General features: G+C 35.7%; 1 long non-coding RNA gene across 1 annotated transcript; it reads right to left on the bottom strand.

The window, feature by feature from the left end:
* Positions 1 to 2,191: 2,191 nt before the first annotated feature.
* On the bottom strand, positions 2,192 to 3,327 carry LOC146886932 (uncharacterized). Its single transcript, XR_014994482.1, has 2 exons — positions 3,095 to 3,327; positions 2,192 to 2,898 (listed from the first exon to the last, which is right to left on the bottom strand). It is a non-coding gene; the product is annotated as an uncharacterized LOC146886932 (long non-coding RNA).
* Between the last annotated feature and the right edge of the window lie 4,135 nt (positions 3,328 to 7,462).

Genomic DNA, 7,462 nt, shown 5'->3' with positions numbered 1-7,462 from the left:
GACAAGACAAAATGGGTTGCTTTTTTGGGCCCGGCCCGTGGGGTGGCGGGCCGGCGGGCTGGTCCGCCATCCTTTTATGTTCATTTTGTGGCCCAAAATCAGATTTTAAATCTTTTCATTTCAAATTTAGTTGACTACATGCAAATATGCTTATATTAACATACTACATATGCATTAATACAACAATAGTCCATCATCACAAAGTCCAAACAAATTGAAATGATTAAAACAAAATGTAAATGACGTCTGCCTCTTTCATAGTCATCATGAAGATCACGGTTGCAGTTCCAAAGTGCAAGCTACATAAAAAAAAAACAGAAGCATTATTTATCACAATGAATATACAAACTATGTTATTACAGTGAATATACTAAGTATCTGTAATTTATATTAACTATGTTACTCACCTTCAATTTTCATCAATATCCAATTCAGTGCCAGGGTTATTAGATGCAGCCTTAGAAGTACTACTCTCAACTATTCCATTGTCATCATCATCATCATCTTAAAAGAATACATGGAATTATTATTGAAAATATTATTGAAAATATTTAAATCAGAATTAAAAATTCAAAAGTTACCATATTCACGAAACCCATGCATCCAGCTGCTAGTACAAATAATTGCTTCAACATGTTTTGACAATAGACGACTTCTATACTTATTCAAGATCCTTGAACCAATGCTGAAAGCAGATTCAGATGCAACAATAGTGATTAGAATGCTCAGCAAGTCCCTAGCCATGATTGACAAATCTGAGAAACGTTGACTATTACTCTTCCACCATTCAAGAACATCCATACTTTCAGTAATATCAGCATCCAATGTTGGCTCATCCAAGTATATGTCAAGTTGGTTCTTCCCCGTATTAACAGAAGCTTGAATCTTGCGTTGTTTTAATTCCTAACATAAAAACAATAATCATAGATTAATCAATAAGTTTATGCATAGTAATTTATGTACTAGAAAGTAATTTATGTACTAGAAAGTAATATGACTTACATGAAGTGCATTGGACTTGATAGAATCAATTGAGGATGATGTTGTTGACATATGCATATCCATATGCTTACGCTTTAGGGGATTGGAAGTGTCATTCTTGGAACAATATTCAGAGAACAACTTGTACAATTTTTCTTTAATCTTCTCTAACTTTGCTTCCCAAGTTAGAGGATCTATCTTCTCAAAGCAATAGCCCAATGTTTCCAACTTCATCCTTGGGTCTAAAATTGCCCCAAATGCAAGGACAATGCTATATTCATCCCAGTATTTATCAAACTTTACCATCATCCTTTCAGCCATATCTCTGATAACTTCGTCTTCATCTTTTAAGCTTTCCAGTAAATGGGTTTGGATGGTCCACACTTGTAAAAAGTACAAGTTTGATGTAGGGTAGCATGTGGCAGAAATCATATTTGTGATCTCATAAAAGGGCACTAAGAAAACACAAATTTTTTTCACTCTTTTCCATTTCTCATCACACAGACAATACTTATAATTTTCATCAACCAAGTGGAAACTTCCAAACACTCGTTTATATTTGAGGGCACTTTCAAGCATAAAAAAAGTAGAGTTCCACCTTGTAGGAACATTTATACACAAAGCAGTTTTTGCATCAATGTCCCCTAATTTTTCAATGCATTGTTTAAACTTCATCATCCTACTTTCAGAACCCTTTACATACTTTATGCTCTCCCTAATAAGATCTAATGAATCACCAAGAGCTTTTAGTCCTTCTTGCACAATCAAGTTAAGAATGTGTGCACAACAACGAATATGCATAAACTCACCATCACATACCAAAGAATTTTGCAAAAGAAGCTCACTTTTTAAAGTTCTAATTAGAACATCATTAGTAGATGCATTATCCAAAGTCAAAGAAAATATTCTTTTCTCAATTCCCCAATCATGCAAAAATCCATTTATTTTCTTTGATAGCTCAAAGCCAGTGTGAGGTGGTGGGAAGTGGCAAAAGTTCAAAATTTTAGAGCACAATTTCCAATTTGTGTTAACATAATATGCTGTCAGAACAATATATCCCTCACCAGTTATAGAAGTCCACAAATCGGATGTCAAACAAATCCTATTTCTGATTTTCCTGAACTCCTCCTTTAGAATTATTTTTTCTTTCATATGTATTTTCATGACATCATTCTTTATTGTATTTCTAGAAACTAAACATGCATCAGGATTGATATAGCTTATCCAAATTCTAAGAGCTTCATACTCAACAAAGTTGAAAGGTAAACCGTGTTGGATAATTAAATTGGCACACAACTGACGGCAAACCATTGGATCTATTCTTCTAGCTTTTAACTTTCCTTGCCCATCCACTATCATTTGCCTAACATCTTCAAATTTAAGTTTAGTACATTTGTCTATGTGACGCTTCAGATGAGATGTGCCACTTTGACTACCAATAACATATTTTTTGTTGCACCCATTACACTTTGCCCTCTCTTTTCCATCATCACCAGCCCCAATCCTTGTAAAATATTTCCATACATCAGAAGTTCTTGACTTTTCAGTTTTCTTACTACTAGAGGATTCTCTAAGTTTTACACTATCATCATCCATATCCTCTTCAACCGCATCAACATTCTTAGACTCATACTCATTACACACAGTTTCAGTTTCATGATCTTTACTTGGAGGAGGACTACTTTTAGACTCATGCTCATCCATGATATTAAATCTGGTTCACTAAATCCTAACAACAAGATGATAAAACAAAAATGAGTATACTGACTCTTCTACAAAGTTACATCAAACTTACAGCAAAATGAGTATACTTACATCAAAATTAGAAATTCCCCCACCGTATAGCATCCAAATGGGGACTGTCTTCTTTTCAACCTTTCGCAAACGTGAAAATTAAGTGGCCAAATCCTTAAGAACCTGTAACATTAGGTCAAACACAGTTTAGTACAACTTATTTAAACAAAGGATTGGGGGAATTTCAGATATCAGAACAAAATCCAAATATCAGAACAAAGTTGAAAATTGAAGGATTGGGGGAAAATTGAAGGATGAACAACGAAATTGAAATTGGGGGAAAGTCACGGCGACGGGGGAGTTAGGGTTTGGAAAGTACTGCGGCGGGGAGAGAAGGGGATCGGAGTCTGCCGGGGTGGAGACAATCAGCGACGAGAGCGGGTGGTGGTGGAGAAGCGACGACGGCTTCAATATAGGAAGGAAGGAGGGTCGAGTCGAGGTAAGAGGAAGCGTCAAGGGAGTTAGGGTTTGGAAAGTACTGCGGCGGGAAGAGAAGGTGATCGGAGTCTGTCGGGGTGGAGACAATCGGCGGCGAGAGCGGGTGGTGGTGGAGAAGCGACGACGGCTTCAGTATAGGAAGGAGGGTCGAGGTAAGAGGAAGTGTCGGGGGAGTTAGGGTTTCGAAAGTACTGAGGCGGGGAGAGAAGGTGATCGGAGTCTGCCGGGGTGGTGGAGACAATCGGCGGCGAGAGCGGGTGGTGGTGGAGAAGCGACGCTCTGCCTCTGTGTGTGTGGCGCAGAGGTGAGAAGAAGAGTCGCGTTGTGGTTTGGTGGTGGGGTGGGGGGTGCGCGCAGTAGGAAAGGGTGGCACTGGCAAAGGAATAGGAAAAAATTAAGAAAAGCAGAAAAATGAATTGTAATGTGTGTGCGCAGTGTCCTGTCCTCCACCTGTTTTTGTCTTACGGGCCGCGGGCTGGCCCGCCGGGCCAACGGGCTTGACGGGCCGGGCTGGCATGGGCTGGCAGGCTGAAATTCGTGGCCTGGCCCATACCTTTTCAGCCGGGCTGGCGGGCCGGCCCATCGGGCCGGGCCCATTTTGCCATCCCTAACCTCACCTCTGTTCCAGCGATGCGTGTTTCTTTTCGGCCTGAAGGTAACTAACGTTTGGAATATGTTTGTTATATAACCACATTCCATTATACTATTCGTATAATTTTGTTATTCTGTTTTTCAATTTCATAATTGTTACAGGGTGCCTAGATTGCACTCACTTTTTATATATACAGTGTATTCTTTGCTTTCATAAATATACAATAATAAAAAAAAAATTTCAGATTTATCTTTCTCTTCTTCCCTTCTCTCTCCTCTTTAAAATATAAGTGTCCCAAAAATTTAGAAGTTATGACTTGTTTTTCTTTTTTTATCAATCATCGTAATGAAAGGGAATAATGTTGCTTGCTTGGATTGGAGTAGTAGGTCTCATCTAACATTCTTGTGTCTCATAAATGGGTACATAAAGTAATGCTCATCGTTTCAAATTCATATTGGCGTAATCTTCTTAGAGTTCTACCTTCACCTATCAAATTCACCACTACCGTGCATTCTTTGCTGCCGTTTGCTTCCGCTAATCATCCATGAAGCTTCTTCATTCTAGCAATCATGTAAATGGAGGCTCATCACTTTAGAAAGTCAACCTTCAGCTATTAGGCCTTCACTTGTTGCTCTATTATGCACATATAAGACTTTAATTTTCCCAAAAATCTTCAACTTGAAATAATTTATTACATTTAAAAACTTTAAAAAATTAGCAAAATTAAAATTTGAAAACGTTAAGAGTTTAGAAATCATAATATCCTCTTATCGGATACATCCATCTATAATGTACCCAAAATTTGGCTCCATCAACTAGATGCACCATTAGATGAACCATAACTATGAAGAGTGATGGAGGAAATAACATGTCCAAATGTTAACTTGTCTTATTCTTCATGGCTTAACACTTTAGCACTTAGGAACTTAAAAAATCAGCACAAATCAACCAATTTGTTGCAACTTGGTCATGCAAAACATTTCTAATGAACAACGACAACAACTCCTTCATTAAAATGTGCCAATCATGGCTTTTCAACCCAAAAATGTTTCTTTGATCTATATCAACACATCTAAAAATGCTGCTTGAATATCCATCTGGAACCTTAACATTTTTCAAGGTGTACAACAAAATTCTATATCTTCTTTTTGTAGTGTAAACAAAGCTGCATGAAAATTTGTCCCATCATTTGGTGGCCAAATTTCTCTTCTTATACTCATTGCTTGCAAGTCTTTTTTGGCCTCAACATGATCTTTTATTTTGTCTTTGTCATTTACTAATGTGAAAATTATATTATCACATACATTCTTTTCAATATGCATCACATCCAAGTTGTGGTGCAAGAAATTAAACTCCTAATATGGAAGTTCAAAGAATATGTTTTTCTTCTTCCATTGTTGCATTTGATATATAGTGGTGCTTTTGTTTGCACAAGCAAGCTTGAAGCAAAGATTTGATAAAGCCAAGTATATGAAGATCTCATGTGATTGATGAAGATTCGTTTGAAGATCATGTTTCAATTGTATTAAGTTTGTAATTGATGTGTTACATGTAATGATTACATGTTATATCATGTTTGTAGGCTATATGATATAGGTTAGATGTCTTGTTAGTCTTAGTGTGTCCTTTTTAATCTATTAAAATGAATTTTAACAAGTTAAAAGGCTTGTTGTATATAGTTTCTTGTATGAATGTATCCAATCAGTTGAATTGTTTTTCAATCGACTGATTTCACTTAAGTCAAGTGAAATCAATAGATTGTATGAAAAATTCAACCCATTGATTTCACTTAAACTAGACTATATAAGCCGTGTTTTCGAGAGTAGAGGCACAATTCTAAGTTTTAGAGTGCGAAAACTTGTCATTCATCATTAGAAAACTCTCTCTCTACAATACATAGTTGCAATGTGTTGATTGAAGATCTTGGTTGATCTTGGAGGCATTGGTTTCAAGTCTTTGTGATGATGCCTAAGAGTGGAATACTATGAGACCAGAGCTTGCATCAAACTTTAGCTCATGTTATATGCCATCAAATGTAGTACTTCAACAAACCAAAAATGCAAATAAAAGTTACCAAGTTGGTGCATGAATTTTCTGGTTGTTTGTTGTTGAACTCTTCCATGGCTTTGAATATAAGAAGCAAGGTTCCCTCTAGCATAGAACTCTAGGACAAGGTACACACATCCCTCGTCTTGACTACCAAAGTTCACGATTTGCTTCAATTTCATAGGTATGCCTTTCCATTTCAGAATTACGGTAGGTCTCTGTTTTTTCTCAATGGTGTAATTATACTTGTTTTGTTTTTAGTAGAGTAGTAAAATGGAAGTTTTGGTATGTGAATTAGGAATGAGTTGTGGATGTTGTCTTCTTCACTGAAATATTGCGGGTTAAGTGACGTATTACTCATTCCATGAATATATTGGTAATTTTTTTTTTTTGCTTTGAAAATTGACTATGAATATATCTATAAATTAGGTCCATTTCAGGCGTAGCAAAAAAACGTCTTCCCCACTTGCAAAACTATATTTGTGATTTCCTTAGACCTTTCATTGTCATGGAGTCATTAATGGGTTAAACTACTTGGATATTGGAGTTTTTAGATATTGGATATTTTTGTTTTGTTTTGTTATTTTGTGCTCACTAGAAGAATAATATAAATTAGTTTTCATAAAAAAATGCATTGATGTTAAGCTGACTCTATGTAACATCCCATTTAATAGATAAATCTAATTAAATAAAACAGCGCATACTTTATAATATCCAAAGAGTACGAGGCTTAAAGTATAAAAGATTTTACAGTCATCCAAATATACCAAAAGAAAAACAAAGACATTACACAATGCCAGGAACAAACTTAAAGTTCACAGTTATCCAAAAGAACTTGCTCATAAGCAAGGGATTACAAAACTACAAAAGTCCTTCAAACATGAGCTCAACGACCACACACGACCACTACGCTGCATCATTTCCATCATCATTGTGATCGTCAGGGCTTCCCATATCTGCTTACACCAAGGATTTGGTGATCATTGCAAAAAGGAAAACCACACAAGAGGACAAACACAAGCAACGAGGGTAAGCTAGAGTAAAAAGGTTTTTATCATGCAATCAAGCATGCAATATAAAATCAAGAACACTGATGAGTGCATATTTTTGCCCTCATTCAGTGTTTAATTCTGGGTATTTAATTGAATTTGTGTGTTTAAAGATTGATTTAATTGGGATTTCCTATAATTGGGTTTATTGAGCATGAGATACAAAAACATGTTAAAAATAGCTTTTTAGTTGCATAAATGTTCTTTGGATATTTTGATGTGTGTTAGTGCAGTTGCAGCTAAGTTGAGCTCATGAAGGTGTGGAAATAAATTGATTAAAGTTTCATGACACCTTAAAGATAAATCCAAGAATAAGAAATTATCAAAAGCACAAAAATTCAAGCCAAGCATTGCATGAAGACGGCAAGAAAAACTTGAAAAAGTGAAGAAGTTTGGCTAAACCAAGAAGAGAGAAACAAAAAAATTGGACCTTGCGGTTTTCTTTATCTTTATGATAGAAGATAATTTGGGAAAAATATATCTTTAGATATTTTATTTGATATTTTTAAATAATTATCTTATTTAATTATATCATAAAATATTAAAAGATATTAACTACCAA

The sequence above is a fragment of the Vigna unguiculata genome, chromosome 4 (genome assembly GCF_037176805.1).
Source record: "Vigna unguiculata cultivar grain cowpea cultivar isolate G323 ecotype 2 chromosome 4, ASM3717680v1, whole genome shotgun sequence".
NCBI lineage: Eukaryota > Viridiplantae > Streptophyta > Magnoliopsida > Fabales > Fabaceae > Vigna > Vigna unguiculata.
This window is presented reverse-complemented; position numbering and strand designations above follow the sequence as displayed.